General features: G+C 35.4%; 1 protein-coding gene across 1 annotated transcript in view; it reads right to left on the bottom strand.

Moving 5' to 3' along the window:
• Positions 1 to 16,041, bottom strand: part of LOC109061207 (chemokine-like protein TAFA-1) — a 171,478-nt gene extending 155,437 nt beyond the window's left edge. The window contains exon 1 of the transcript XR_006155913.1: positions 15,909 to 16,041. The gene's annotated coding sequence lies outside the window, so the exon portion shown is untranslated. The remainder of the gene's footprint in view (positions 1 to 15,908) is intronic.
• Between the last annotated feature and the right edge of the window lie 1,300 nt (positions 16,042 to 17,341).

The raw sequence follows: 17,341 nt of genomic DNA on the forward strand, positions 1-17,341 counted from the left end.
TTCACTATATGACCTTTGCTAATATAATAGTCATGCACAAATTATTGGAAAAGTGATTATCGGAGTTTACTGTCCTGTGTATTAAACAAGCAGACATTGTCTTGCTAATTCAGCTGTTTGTGCTAAGATCCCAGCAATTGATTGCAGCTTTGGCCATGTAGAGGAACAAAAGAAGATGTCAGTGACCTTGCACTGATATTTGATGAACCTACTGTATACAGAAGCATGTTTTCAGCCGAACTACATTAATGCTGAAGGGTCTAGAGTCAACACAAGAAAATGGAGGTCACTCCCATTCAACTGCAAACGGGTATTACACTGTGGATCTGTTTTTCTATAGTTTAAACAGCCAGTGAGTAACAGCAATTTACAAAGAATGATGTGAGATTAGTCAGATATTTAAATATTTTGAGCTAGCAAAAAACAAGAACAATCAGAAACAGTTTAAAGCTTATCAGAATATTGTCTAAGGTCTATCAGAAAGGATGAAATGTGTGTCTGCAGCAGTCCAAAGTCCTATGAAATACATTAACCTTTATAAAAACATAAACTTCAGCAAAACAAACATCTTCCCCGAAAATCTGTTTGATCAAGCAGTCCATTTGCATTTAACTGCAAAAGAGAAAAAAAAAAGAACACTGGGCTAGTCTGAGGTAAATAATATTGCCATTACAGTAGGAAAGGCTTCGGAATAGAGTGTGAGACACATTTCTAATGCAAATGATAACCGTCTTGTATCCATCTTCAGTTTGCCCTCACCATTTCCTTTCATAAAGCGCTTATTCTTTCTCTGATAGACTAGCATTTCAAAGAAGACATTTTCTTTCAAAAAGGCTGCAGAGAGCAAAGGTTGAGGGCACTCACAGGTCTTGGTCTTATTTAAGGTTTCTATCACTTTGTCTTTGCCTTGCAGGTTCTTCATTTCCTGTGAGATCAGTTGTACATGGTTGAATACACTGGGGCTAAGACTCACTGAAGCCACACTCTTACATTCAACTGGCATAGACTACCATTCAGTAAATCAGTATCTGTCTTGAAGGTAAATGGGAAAACTCAGCTAAAGAAACATCTTAGTCAAATATAAAAATAGCCAATCTTAGCCAATAAAAAAAAGAAGGTCAGTGTGGTCCTTTCTTCAAAATATCTTTTATGTTCCAAAGAAGAAATTCATACAGCTTTGGAACTAGATGAGGGTGAGTATAATTTTCATATTTTGGTGAATTATCCCTTTAAGCTAGTGTCCCGATTACCAACTCGATAATGAAAGTAGACAACTACCAACTGTTTTCACTGAAATTTCACCTGAGTCTTTAAGACCCATTTATTAATATACCTGATCTTGCGAGATCTGACTGGTCTCGCGAGAACGTGCCGATATCCTTGCAAAACAATTTGCAGTTTAAATTAGAGCTGCACAATTCATTTTTTAAAGATCGCGATCTCGATTCAAACATTAATGTTATTTTATTATGCAATGTTATTGATTAATATATGTGTTTTATGTATGTTTAAAATTTCAAGTGTCAGTGGAGCAAGAGAAGCACGTTTTGTCGCTGCACATGTTAATGAATCATTCAAGCTGCTGCTGATCCAGAAAGAGCAACACAAACAAGTCTTTTCAATGACACATCATTATTTTTGTGTTACAGACATTTAAATAACAGAAGTACTGGGATAAAAGTTTATAGTTTGGGTATAAACACTTATTCTCTTCAGTAGCAATCAAAATGAAAGCATCTGAAAGAAAAAGGTATGTATTGTAATGCTTATTCTCTTCCGCCAGTAGGTGGCGACAACTGCTCGTTTAAAAAAAGTATTTGTCTTTGAATCATTAATTCAGGAGCTTCCAATTGTGAATGTAAGTCTTTATGAATTGAGACGCTGACTCCATTGAATTTTTATTTTTTATATATATATTTTTTAAAGACTTAAACAATTAACATTTTGTCAGAACCACTAGTACATTTTTTTTTTTTTTTTAGTTTTCAAATCTTTTTTTCTTCAGAATCGTGAGAAAATCGTGATCTCCAATTTATATATAAAAAAACATGATTCTCAATTTATCCGAATCGTGCAGCTCTAGTTTACATGTTGTTTATTTCTGTATATAGTTAATTAAAATAGAAGTTTAATTTCATAAAGCACAAGTTGATTTCAAAATGCACGTACATTTTTTGCATTTTGTGTTTTTCAGTTGAATAAAAGACTATTATTTCCTATATTTCATCACTGAGGATATCTTTAAAAAAAAGACTAAAAATCATCTCTTGTCGTTCTTGTGAACCCAGTCTCGTGTCTCGTCTCGTGGGAAAAGTGCCTCCTGACACCCCTATTAGTCACCCTCATGTCGTTCGTGTCATTTTTTGATGAAATCCGAAAATCTGTATAAACATCTACGATAAGGCAAAACTGCTAGTATCTACTAGCACATCTAAATCCTGTCTGAGTTGAAAGCCTTTCCAAACCTTGTTCTAGCTGACCTATAAGAAAGTAAGCTAAGAAAAAGAAGGTAATCCATGCTGCTTTTTACAACTGGCCATACTTTCAACAGCCACTTTCAGGTTGGCCTCTCTTTGTGAAGGGTTCCTGCTTGCCCAGGTCAAGAATCTTTTAATTTTAACTCCTCAGTGGTGGATCTACCCTGAAGCAACAGTAAGAATGAAAAACAACACATCTGAATGAAGCCCCTGGTATAGCAAGAAAACATTCTCAAATACAAACACCACTGTAATGTAAAGCATGCAAAACTTTTGAACCGTAACAACATTTCACTATGTCACACCAACAAAATCAAACATAATTTATGAAGAAAGCTACTTTGAACTACCTGGTACGTAACCATTAATGTACAGTAGTTGTGCAAATTAAGTTTGCCCTAAGAATTTATTCTCAATTAGGTATGGGCGATATGGAAAAAATATATTTTAGAAATATCACGATTCATGATTTTATCACAATTCTTTGTCATGTTGGTTTTACTATGTTGCAAGTTGTCTGAGCATAACAGTCAAACTAATTTCCTTGTTATAAAGACAAAGCCTTTCGATGTAACAAAATAAAAAAGGCAGATATTTAGGTCAAAGTGGACGAAGATAAAAATCTTTGTTATTAAAAAGTAAGAACAAATATACACATTACAACTACACATAATATACAAATAAAACATACAGTGCTTTATTTTCAGGTACAATAGGTGTATGCAGGAGCATTCAAGAAACTGAATGAACAAATAGGGCTGGGAGATATATCGAACGATATGATCATGCGTATCTAGTCAGTAAAGCCGGTTCCCTGATTAGCAATAAATCGGCATCACCTGCTTTCAAATGTAGTGCTGTTTTGTGTGTTGGGAATTGGTTAAATGTTTGGGTATGCAATATCGCGTTCATTATCGAAGGCGATTCATAATGAATGCGATATTGCGTACCTTGTCAGTGAACTACGGCTCTGTATATTAAATGCCGCTCCATTTGAAAGCAGGTGATGGCGATTTAGCGCTAATCAGGGAACCGGCTTTACTGACTAGATACACATGATCATATCGTTCGATATATCTCCCAGCCCTATGAACAAATATAAAAATAAAACACTATATAGACTGATTACTAAAGGAATTGTATTAAAGTTCTTCAGTCAAGAATAGTGAGTGATTTTGAAGAACAAGGAAAACCAAACAGTTGCTGGTCCACATTAAATTTTAGGGTGAACTATCCCTTTAATGACAGTTGGCTGCATGTTTAGTACTGTCCCTTTAAGAGCTGCACGCATCTAATATGACACGTATCAGACTTTCAACTGTTTACTTACATTTTAGACATAACCAACTATATGGTAGAGTCTATATGTAAACCTTATGTATTTTGACAGTACTATCACAAAAGATAACAATTCGGTAATCAGGCGCTGTTTGACAGGCTTTTTAGTGGGCGTGCTTTGGGTGTAGCCTACGCGGCGCTCAGAAAAAGCACACGTCAGACCAGTGTGCGAATTAAACGTTTAACCAGTAGGCTTTAAAGCAGATGCAAACAATGTACTTTTGTTACTGCGAATAGGTGGAGTGTCCCGTGAGAGTAACTCTACAGCTGAGTTAACACTGATGTGAATGCATGTGGAATTGTACAGTATCTTGAGTTGGAGGCACCACAACTGCAGCTAATACAATGTACACTGTATCACCATACTGCAATATTTCTTCAAAAGCAGATCGTTGGAGACATTTTTATCCTCCATGATCAAAAATCGTCATATCGCACACCCCTATTCTCAACGGTATTCTGGTCCCTAGATTTGGGTGCTGCTTCAACTGAAGTAAATCAAAACTTTTTGTTTTATTAGTACAAGGTAAAAATTGTAAGTCTGAAAGAGAAAGGCCAGATGTGTCCATGTGAGCCTTCTCGGTCCCTGAGGCCCCATGCATGACCATCTGGGGTATCTGAGAGGTGAAAATTCTGCTCAAGGATGAGAAGAATCAGCAGGAGTATCTCTCATTCTCTCATGAAGGAGATGAGACTGTCTCTAGAGTAAGAAGTGTTCGTTCTTTTGCTGTGCAGAACAAGGACAGAGGCTGAGCGACTATTAAATGCAGCATAGCGATCGAACAGAAAGAAGTTCCTCTCTCTCTTTATCTCGACACTGCAGCATATGCCTACAGTCACAAACGTTTGTTGCCCAACACTGTGAAAGCAAATATCCACAAATTCAGCCAGACTGACAAAGAAGCCTAAGAACGGAACACAGTGGACAGTTGGTCTTAATGATTTCCAGTCTGTTTTCTTTCATCCAACAGAACAAAAACACATTTGACTGATGTCATCTAGATGACATCAGGAAGACGTCAATACTCTCTCTATCAAATGACCATGAAGGGCCTTTTAAATACCACACCACTAAATCAACAGACACTTTTATTCTTTAGGACCCAGGCTTGATGTGATTTCTACATTTGCCCTTAAAGAAAACTCAATTTAAATAGCATAAACTACTCCAAATAGACTTGAAACTGGATTTTGAAGGCAATGTTGCCACATACACAATAGGGGTGTAAGAAAATATCGATACATGTATCACAATATTTTGTTTGCCGATACTGTATCGATTCTCAAAAACAGAATATTGAAAAAAAAATCATACAAGATTCATGGCAGTTGTTTCATTTTAAGTTCGTATCCAGACCACTATCCGTTAGATAGCAGTCTTCATCTCTGAACTTAAACAGTGACAGGAAATACTAGCATTAAGGCGCGCCACTATCGTTAGTGTTAATATACACTTGCTGCTGGTAATGGAGGATGAAAGAATTGTTCCAGTTCCGGCCCCGATGTACAAAGCTGAAGTGTGTGACTTCATTTGGGCTTTTGCGGTAACATCCACCCCTAGACAGCAGCGTGGGTGGCACCTCGGTTCCGCCGCGTCCCGTGTAAAGAGTCTTCGCGCAAAGTGCGTGGGAGGTAGGGGCGCTGGCCAAGCAGCTGCAGTTTTCTCTCGTGGTGGGGGCATTTTGTGCAGTTGGGGTTGGTGTCCACGTCACGGTCTCGGTGATTCCACAAGGAACATAAATACAAACTGAAAAACCTGAGAAATCTAAGTTGAAAGGTTCTGAGAATGTTCAACATCTGTATTTATTGTATTGTTTTACAATTGTTTTGTTTTCTTTCGGAATCCTGCAAGAACTTTATTTTTCATTGATATTAAGCAGATGTAACTTTTTGTTCAGCCCCAATACACAACAGTGGCCATGAAATTAAATCCCAGAATTCCTGAAACTGAGTTAAAACATCATCTGTATGTGTCCAAATGTAATGGAGTGATAAGGAAAGTGCATGAAAACCTGGTCTCTTGTTGTGAACACAAAGATGTGGCCAGCTCACCAAGGTCCTCCGTTTGCTTTCCGACCTGATGTCCTTTTCACAGAGTCCCTGAAATAGACTCTCTTCAGGGACGTGTTTGAGCGTATGAGTATCGACTCACCAATGTTCTGATTAAAAGCAGGTTCAAGCAGTTGAAATATAAGAGGAAGTGTCTTTACCTTTATTTGTTTCTGTTTTCCTTGTTGCTCTTTTCTGCTCTGCTTGAGCTTAATATAGGTTATTACAGTGAAAATGAGAAATTAGGCAAAATGCATTTTGCTCCTTTAATGCACCCTTAATGGGTCTAGCATAGATTGCAAGTGTGGCCCAAGGCTCTCTTGCATTCCATAAATACGTTTTTGTAATACAAAGCTGGTATTAAACAATGGATTATTCAGACGCACTTGAGTTATGCCACTTGTATGCTATGCATCACATTTTACATCATACTGTGTTTGTTTTATCTTTATTATAAACCCCTGCATGATTGTTCATAATTTAGAATTCAAATCATTTTCAATTCTACATTCTTGACTTACAGTGGTAGTTCTATATATATATATATATATATACACATACACACATACTCCCCCCACCCTTTTACCCACCCTCAAGTCCTTCATTATTATTATTGAATTGTATTACTATATACAGTATTAATAAACTGGAATCAATTGTAAAAATAAACATTTTAAATGCATAAATTTGAAGCTAAACAATTTCAACTAAATTCAGATTCATTTTTATAGTATTTTGATACACCTAAAATACATTTTGTACATGTTTTATTGTTTTGCTTTGTGTTTCTCCTATGGACCCGAGTTTAAAAACCCTTGGTCTATGTGACTCATGTCCTACAGTATATTTCATATCTACAGTACTAAAACAGAGAAAACATATAAGTCTTTATTCCTCCCTAGCTCTCCTTTCCACATTCATAATAGTTCATCAGTGAAACAGAGAGAAATAAAGTCAAATCTGTTCAAGTCGATCCTGTACACAAAATCTGTCTGATTGAATGATTCACAGTTTCGCAGTGATCCAAACAGTAATATAATGCATGAGTCATACAGTATGAGCTACTTAATTTATGAGAAAATAATGACAATTTCTATTTTTGGATGAACTTTGCCTACAAATGCAAATGTACTTAAATGTCCAAATTTTATGAACTTTCTCTCAACCAGCAAAGCATGTTTGTTTTGTGTCTAAGGATGTTAGCAGGACTGCTCAGAGTGCTCTCAGTTGAATCAAAATCAAGAGGACTAGTGTAATTCAAGTGAACCTGAACAACCCTGTCAGACACACAAACTGTGAGATGGGTCCGCTGTGGCAGTCACATACATAGACACACAGACGCAGAGATGTCACAAATTCTACATCAGTCCTCCTTAACCCCTGTCAGGTAGAAGCCGAAATTCTCGATGACTGATGAGACAGTAGCACATGGTGCCCACGATAAAGTAAGTTGTCAATCCGGGACGGGTGTCCTCTGCCAGAACTCTCACCTTCTTACCCCCTTGAAAGAACTGGTCGGTCTGACACCTTACATGTTATCATCAAATAAACAGTTTTCATTGACTTCATTGCAGCAGTCATGTGACTGCTGCTTATGTCTGGCTTAAAAAAGGTCTAGAGCTTGTGGTGGAAGGAAGGACAGAGCGAGTTTATGAGTCTCTCCAAATGTCAGTTGTAGTTACGTGCCATTTAGCATCTGCTTTTTAATCAAAGTGACTTACAGTACATTAATTGCTGGGACAGTAGCCCTGAAGCTAGTGCTCACTTCAAGGTCAAAATGCTGAAAAGGCCGGCTGGAAAATGCAATTTCTTGGTTAGGAGCCCATCTTCTTAACCATTACACAAAACACTTGATGACAAGGACACATTAAATTGATCAAAAGTGACAGTAAAGACATTTATGATGTTACAAAATATTTCTATATCAAAGTTTAATTTCAAATAACGCTCAACTTTTTATCAAAAAATTCTGAAGAAAAAAATCATGTAATACTGCAAACTTTGTTATTCCAAATGAGTCTGACCAGTGCACTTGACAGTAAACTTCACTTCATTTATTATAAATAGCTTAAATAACACAAACAGAACAAAATATATATAACTTGAATTAAGAACTTAAACAAGGTAACTGTGTAGGGCAAGCAAGCTACTCCCAAACCAACGGGGCAGGCTTATGCAGGAAGCACAGCTTTTCTAAATGTAAACATCTAAAGTGAATAAATAATAATAATTGGTGCATCTCAATAAATTAGAATGTCGTGGTAAAGTTCATTTATTTCAGTAATTCAACTCAAATTGTGAAACTAGTGTATTAAATAAACTCAATGCACAGAGACTGAAGTAGTTTAAGTCTTTGGTTCTTTTAATTGTGATGATTTTGGCTCACAACAAAAACCCACCAATTCACTATCTCAACAAATTAGAATATGGTGACATGCCAATCAGCTAGTCAACTCAAAACACCTGCAAAGGTTTCCTGAGCCTTCAAAATGGTCTCTCAGTTTGGTTCACTAGGCTACACAATCATGGGGAAGACTGCTGATCTGACAGTTTTCCAGTAGACAATCATCGACACCCTTCACAAGGAGGGTAAGCCACAAACATTCATTGCCAAAGAAGCTGGCTGTTCACAGAGTGCTGTATCCAAGCATGTTAACAGAAAGTTGAGTGGAAGTAAAAAGTGTGGAAGAAAAAGATGCACAACCAACCGAGAGAGGATTGTCAAGCAAAATCGATTCAAGAATTTGAGTGAACTTCACAAGGAATGGACTGAGGCTGGGGTCAAGGCATCAAGACCCACCACACACTGACGTGTCAAGGAATTTGGCTACAGTTGTCGTATTCCTCTTGTTAAGCCACTCCTGAACCACAGACAATGTCAGAGGCGTCTTACCTGGGCTAGGAGAAGAAGAACTGGACTGTTGTCCAAAGTCCTCTTTTTAGATGAGAGCAAGTTTTGTATTTCATTTGGAAACCAAGGTCCTAGAGTCTGGAGGAAGGGTGGAGAAGCTCATAGCCCAAGTTGCTTGGACCCGTAAGAGAGGACAATGCTGAATAAAGTCGTAATTTTTGTTATTTTTGGACCAAAATGTATTTTTGATGCTTCAACAAATTCTAACGGACCATCTGATGTCACATGGACTACTTTGATGATGTTTTTATTACCTTTCTGGACATGGACAGTATACCGTACATACTTTTTCAATGGAGGGACAGAAAGCTCTCTGACTAAATCTAAAATATCTTAAACTGTGTTCCGAAGATGAACGGAGGTCTTGTGGGTTTGGAACGGCATGAGGGTGAGTCATTAATGACATAATTTTAATATTTGGGTGAACTAAGCCTTTAACTTAAAGTTAATATGGGAAAATGGACCAACAATATTGACAAATGCACATTTTTGTCCAATTTTACTATAATAAATATTTACTACAGGAGTTTAATAATTTTCATTATTTAACTAGCAATTTTGCCTAATTCAATAAAAATGAGATTATTTCTCTCATGGGAAATGAGAAGGTGTCAGGACTAGGGATGATGCATCTTTATTCTGTTCCTAAAACTTTAGTCGCTCTCACTCATCAGCTAATGTATTAGCTGCTAAATCGACAAGACTCAAACAGAGTGAATTGTAAATGGTTTCCAGCCATTAATTGGATCCAAGAACAAAAAACACACAATTAGAGGTGTGCATGCATAAGTAGGTCATTCACACACTAATCCATGCTGTGGTTTTCCAGACGATGTTCCCTTCAGATTACTGTCTGGCTGAATATCAGTGTTGCCATTATAATCAGTAGTGCACCCATTACAAGCATTTTAATTAATTACATTCCCACTACCACAAAATCCACTTTCTTTCCACACCTCACTGCCTTCAACTTAATCCGGTCAACATATACTGACAATGGTCTCAGGCCTGTGCTCTTCCACAACCACAGATTGCTCTGAGGATTTCAAGTATGAAAGTTCCTCCAGATCAATTGCTTTACTAATCCTGAAAAATGTAGAAACACCATGTTTTAACTGTATGCAACAACTAATTATGAAGCAAATCCCTCAATCTAACTAAATTGTTGATGGTTTTTAATATTACTTAACATCATGTCTACATTGGAAGCATAAAATATCACTAGCTGACATCATCATACCAACTCAATAAGGAATAAGTGAAACTAAAAAAAGAAAACATAATTTGGAAAATCTTTGAGCTTTCAATAAACAGCTGAATAGAACTGATTATATAAACAAAATTATTAGCTACTCACCATCAAGGAACACTGCAGTTCTTCAAATGAGCAATAAGCTAATCTTCCATACCAGGCTAACTGTGCTTATGCACCAACATAATACAAGCCTGATCAATAAAACTCCTGCAAACATTACATACAGTAGAATATCTTAAACTATGAGACATCAAATGAGTCAGGAACAAAAAAACTTACAGTCATCGCTGTCTTAAACTCAACAAGGACTGGAGATAAATTGAAGTCTCTGACATGACATCTACAGTAAGTAAACTCCCTAATGAATCCCCCTGCAGTTTCAGTGCCCACAGGTGATGCTAAAGCAACTACAGTGCCCTCTTCTATTACAGTGCCCTCATCCGATCAGATACATTGTTACTGCACCAATAGCAGAATAGTAAAGACAATATTGTCCGACCACATGATTGGCGCACCTGATTAACTGCTCATGTGTGAGAGCACTCTATGAAGGGACGTAATGTAGAAATAGTGTCTAATACCATGGAGACAGATGGCTCTTCACATCAGGATGACCTTGTGCAAAAGAAAGGTAGTAATGTTTCCTGTGGTTTGGAAATGGTTCGGATGTGAGAGGATTATACCTCATCAATTCACAGTTTTCTCTAATCTGATATCTATCAGATTTGTTAAAACATTTCCAATTACACTTAGCCACAAATGTGTCTTCGCAAAATGGATATAAATCTGATTTTGAATACCCATGCTATATTCAAATTTAACGGAGTTCACGTCAAAGAAAACAATAGACACTGCATTTTATTTATTATTAGCTATTTTCAAGATCAACGATCACAACAGAACGTGGCATCAGCAATGCCAAGATAATAGCCTCACTTCTTTTAATGATGATGATTGTGTGTTTAGCGTCTGAGCCTTACTTTCAGTTTATGCATGGCGTGCCCACTAAAAATACAAAATTTTCCTTAACCACATGGTTTTTCAAGTTACAAATAAAGAGACTGTTACTTCAGTCATGTTGTTGTTGTTATGTTTTAAGCTGACTAGTTACACACACACACAAAAAAAAAAAAAAAAAAAAAAAAAAAACGAAATCGTGAATTGGTCAAATTTCTGAAAAAAAAAATCCAGCCCTACCTTAAATACTTGTCATTCCAAACTTGCATGCCTTTCTGCTGCACAACATAAAATAATATATTTTGAATTTTGGTAATCAACCTGTTTTATTGACCACTCGTTCCTAATGTATGAACAACAAACAAAGGACTGGAGCTATCCCTTTAGATGATTAGCTAAAGCTAGTGTTTTATGTCGTGACATGCTGCCTTGTAAGAGTAGCATGTCTAAATTCTTAGCATATTCATAAAACAGCAAGACTCTGAAGTGGAGGCCCACTCCCATGAGGCCACGGAAGAGGAGTTATGAATGGCAATGCTGTAAAACATCCAGATTTCATTCATACTAAGCACCTTCATACTATATTATACTTTTTAAACAGTTCATCATCAAATGTAGCACCTCACATAGTAAGCAATTTGAATGCAGCTGGTGTAGACAGCACTAGGAAGCTGAACATTTGAGAGGGTAAAATTGGAAATAATTTCAGTATTGTAAATAACAACCTTGAGACAAAATTATGCCTGTGCAAAAAATAAACAAATAAATAAATTACAGGAGAAAAAAAAAAAAAAAAACTATCAGCATGGGGGAAAGGGATTATTAAATTATTCTTACTGCACAGGTTGTGAAAGCACAGGTTCCTGTTGTGTGTTTCCTAGTGCACAATTGAAGGTGTCAATTTTGTGGTAAATTTAGTGTAGTGTAGAAAAGGTGAGTGAATGTGTTTGATTGAATTTGATGCAATTTATTGTGTGTAAGTTAGAAGGGGTGCTGAAGATTCATGCTGTTTAAACATCCGTTACTGAATGTTAATTCGCACAATTTGTGTTCAATTTTGATATAATACCCCTATATGTACCTGCTGCAAATTTAGTAAGCAGTTAATCTACTTATTTCATACATTTCACATTTTTTAAAAATGTAAATAAATAAAAAATATTAAATATTTAAAATAAAAAACCTTTCCCCCCTAAGTGCATTAGATATTACCAAATCTGACTCAACAAATTAACAAGTAAACAAATAGGTTTACATAATAAGTGAGCTTCACCCACATATATACATAATAGGTTACACAGTTTCTCATATTTCTGTCGAACACATATACAGTATGACAGTGAGGTACATATCGTATAAGTAAAACTGTATAAGAGGGAAACGACATTAACACAATTCCATTACGGCTGACTTCTGTTTCCTATGTGACCACACAATGCTTTTGACATTTATCACCATCATAACTACAGTGTGTGTGCGTGACCTGCACCCTCATAGGTTTCAATAATAGGTTATGTATTGTTCTTTAAGAAAAGAGCCTTTCTATTGTGTGAAAAGCCTTTCAGATGTGCTTGGAAGGTCACAGTAAATGGAGGGAATGGCAGCCCTCATCAGAAGATGGGGGAAACGATATCATGTCCATGTCGTGGACTGGAAATAAAAGTGTATTCACAGCGTTCTCGCTCTCACTTTCTTACCTACACTGTCAGTCAATCCTTATCCTTAGCTGAACGATTCCAGTGGCTTTGGACTGCTCACTGGAAAGTAAAAGTGTGAGTGTGCATGTCTGAATTTATGACCTGTAACTTAATATAGACTCAAATATAGAATGTATGCATATTGTTGTTTTGTTTTTTGGATTTTTTTTTAATTTTGGATGAAATTTTGAATCATGGAATAAAAAATGGACAAGGTAATTGTGAACTTTTCTCTCACAATTTAGACTTTTTTTCTTGAAATTCTGAACAATTAAATTTGTTTCACAATTCTAGAGAGAAAAAAAAATCTGAATTGCAAGAAAAAAAACTATTGTAATACCAAGTTCACAGCTCTCAATTCTATATCTTGCAATTTATATCTTGAAATTCAGATTTTTTTTCCCTCTTAGTTCTGAGTTTACACCTAGCAATTTAGTTGTTTTGCATCTACCACAGTTTAAAAAATAAAAATAAGTTAAAAAATTTAATTGTGACTTATCTCACAATTCTGAGTTTTTTCCTAGAATCGCGAGAAAAAAGTCAGAATTGTGAGATTGCAATTACCTTTTTTATTTAATGTTCTGTGGCAAAATCAAGATTTCATACAAAAAAAAAATCAATAAATAAACATCTGAAATTTAGGTCATGAAAACTTTCTTTTCCTCTCTCTTGCTGAGCTAGTCATGATACTTTCCATTTTACTTTTTTTAACATGCAAAAATAATTAAATAAATAAAATAGTATGCATGCACACTTACCTTTATATAATTAGTATTAATTAGTATATGTAATTAGTATTTTTTAAAGCACCAGATGTGGAGTCATATGTTACACTTCTAGTTTTATCAACTGCATCAAGCTTTAGGGAAAGTATTTGTAGGATTCTGTTATACAGAGCATTTAAATGCTGAATTTTTAAACAACAATTACATTTATATGAGCTGCAATAATGTAATAATGTCTACTGGTCTCATAAAGAATGAGGATTTTCCATTTAAACAGCATTTTCTAATTACCCTCAACCTAATGAGGTCAAATTCAGAATAGGAATAATCAAATTAAGACATGCAGTATTCCAATTCCAGTCATATTACCTAAGACACGCAGAATGTGGCTCCCTAAATTCCGTGGCATTTTGTACAATACAGCAAACAAACCACAGCAATTTATCTGCATAATTAATGACACAAAACAAAAAATGAAGCTCAGTCTCCGAAAAATTTGGGTTTACTGCTGTACAGAGCCACTGATTTATGCTACTCTAGTTTCTGTTCATTTTCAGCATTCATTTTTTGTATTATTGATCCCATTTGAAAAAACACTGCCTACTAATATCAACAAAACAAGCCTCTGGTTATGTTTTTAAATACAAACCTCCATCTTTGCCATATGCCTCAATACTGTTATTCAATGTACTTTCCTTTCTTTCATTTTTTGTTTTTCCTTCATTGTAACAAAAAAACTTTTTTTTATTTTTATTTTTTTTTACCTCTACTAAGAAGCACCAGAAAATTAGTACCAGGGCTTACTAATGACTTCATGACATGGCAAATAGGCTACTCCATTCGCAAATTTTAATTAGGTGATGCTTACATTGTTAGTAAACAATTGTTAGCAGTCCTGTCATGTTTCTTTGGTTCTGGAAGCTTCAGGTTTGGATGCATCAACAGGTTGCTGAAGTCGCTCTGAAGAGCAGTGCCCGATAAAAGTGATGCATTTCGGATTATATATGTTAATACTTACTTTACAAAGTATTCACACATTATTTATATGTTCATATGAGTTATTAGATGCAAATATATTTCCCTAATTTCAAAGGAAATTGAACTAAGCTTCTTGTCATCCGGTTCAAATCTGATTCTCTTTATCTGCACTAATATGTCTTGCAGGCTGTTGTTGAAGGGTGACTGGAATCTCGTTGTTTGGATGAATATATTAAGTTATTTAGAAATACAGTACAATTAAAATTTGATTTAAAAAAACTGACTTCAGTACAGCAATCAAAAATGGATAAGTCATTCTGATTTAGTAGGTGCTGTACCTGCCTGGAGAAGAAAAAGAAGAAAAAAAAAGAAATCATGAAAAAGATTATCATTTTGGAAAATATTTGTCACTTGTGATATTTTACTGCTATTTCATTAAAAAGTTAAGTGGTTTTATTTTAAAACATTACTAATATTTGAAATATTTGGAAAAATCAACTCAATTGCATGCATGTTCAGTAACATTATGAAACCTCTTGATTTTTATAACTATTCATGATATTTGTATGGATATGAGTATTTTTACCATAAACTAATAAAATGTGAGGTAAATGTATTGCATTTTTTAAGCCAATTTTTTTTTTTTTTTATTGAAGTCCTTCAACCAAAATGTTAGTAGAACATGCTGTTTTATTGATTTATTTACTTTTAAATTTATGCAACCAACATGCATACAGAACTACTCATTTTGATCATTCTTATTTGTCATTGACCCCAAAAACTGTCTGCAGGTCATATTTTAAACCCTATAAAACAGATAATCAGTACAGCTTATATTTGATTATTCTAGATTTCTTATGCTTCATAATCCCACACTGTTATACGAAAAATAAATACATTTTACTGCTTTATATGGCATTTCCTCCTTTTTAAGTCACTTTGGATAAAAGTGTCTGCTAAATGTAAATGTAAACCTTAGGCTACTTTGAGACTTAAATCATTCTTTCATGTAATTCATTCCGACATACAATATTCACTCTAAAATATTCAATATAAAATCATATTTTCAAATTGTACAATAATATTGTACTGTCAGAGTCTAGTGAGTGATTAGGTATTATTCACACACACAATAGGCAACAAATATGATATTAGAGTAAACATTTTGGACAGGAACAGAAGGTCACAGCCTACAGCCAATTTTCCTAGACTACAGCACGTAGCTAATTAATATTCATGAATCAATCATTGGCTATAGAAGAACAGATTTGTAAATTTACGCCAGGTGTAGATATGCTTGAGCTGTTTGGCCTTGTACTCTAGTCTTATCACACGACTCACCACTTGCTTATCGCCATTGCCGTTCAGTCATATTATTTCTGATTCCATGTAGTTGATTGACTACCATATTCAGTGTATTTAAATGGTATGTCAGGGTACACGTTCAGACAGGTAATGTCATGTCAAAGTTGTTGCAGTGTATAATTCGACTGTTAGTCGAATTAACAGTCCTATCTTTACCTGGTTAGTTTCGCAGAGTCGTTCACAAGCTCCACGTGCAGCAGCTGAGAGCAAAGAGAAGCGAAGGCCTTCTTTATCGACAGGACGATGTCGACGGCTGCTTCCATCTGTTGTAGATGAAAATCGATTTCATTCAACGATGTTTTCGCTCTCTGTTTTGAAGTATCGCGTCACAGTTTTAGAGGAAAACGGCTCCAAACAACCCCAGCGCTTGAACTAACTGAATCACTAACTGATTCAGACTACTGAATAAAGCGCAAAATAACCGACTCAGTAGAGTGATTCAGTGTTCACTGACAAACAAACAAATACTGGGAGCGAGACATGATTGCTGAAAAAAAGGAAAATGTGGTTGATACAGACTAGTATTTTGTAGCATATGCTAGGCTACTGTGTCTCATTTCTGAAAAATTCCTTTCTGAAAAAGTTTATACATCTCACAATTCTAAATTTTATTTGAATTCTGAGTTCACATTTGGCAATTATTATTATTATTATTATTATTATTTATTTGCCTCAGAATAAAATATACCCTATAAATACATTAATAGGCTAACGTAATTGCGATTTTTTTTTTATCTCACAATTCTGACTTTTTTGTCGCAATTGCAGGTGTAGCCTATATGTCACAATTAAGGTTTATATTCTACAATTCAGAATTGCGAGTTAAAAAGTAGCAATTTTACATTTTTCACTCTGTCTATGTCCATCTTTTGCACTTGCATTACATTATTGTTGTTGCCAGATTCTCAAACTAGCAAATTACAGCTAAACAGATGTTAAGGTGAAAAATATGGGGGACCCTGGCTGGAACTACACTTCAGCAACTTTCCATGAAATCTTCTGCAGTAGTTGCTGAGGAAATAACTAACGATATCCTGCATGGTTTCTGTTCTCTCTCTTTCTGTACCTTTATATCTCTCCCTCAGGCTTTCTTATCCACTCTCTCTCTCTCAAAAAGAACAGCCATCCTCTATATAACTGTGGGACTCCAGCATTGATCATACTTTTTTTGTATCTCATCTCTATCTTTATATATTTATATTTATTTATTTTTCTATCTATCTATCTATCTTAGATACTCTATTTGTTTTATTATTTAACAGCAATTTATCAGGCAGCACATAACCTTTGAGTAAAAATAATTGAAAGATGAATTAGATTTAATCAGTGCCGTAGGTGATAATGGAAAGATATTCATCCAAATGCTCCTTTCAACAATAGACTCAATTCACTTCAGGTTTTTAATGAGAGCTGTGATCTGTGCTCTTTCTCGTTAATACATTTGTGAGTCTGCTTCAAACGTAGAGATTAAAATCACCACTCATGTTTCACATGGATCCATCCATATGGACTGTGAAGGTGAAGTGGTTGTTCTAGAAGCGGTTTAATTAAGGATTACACCTTCACAAGTGGGGCTCCTATTAAATGCA

Source organism: Cyprinus carpio, chromosome B11, assembly GCF_018340385.1.
Source record: "Cyprinus carpio isolate SPL01 chromosome B11, ASM1834038v1, whole genome shotgun sequence".
NCBI classification, from domain to species: Eukaryota; Metazoa; Chordata; class Actinopteri; order Cypriniformes; family Cyprinidae; genus Cyprinus; species Cyprinus carpio.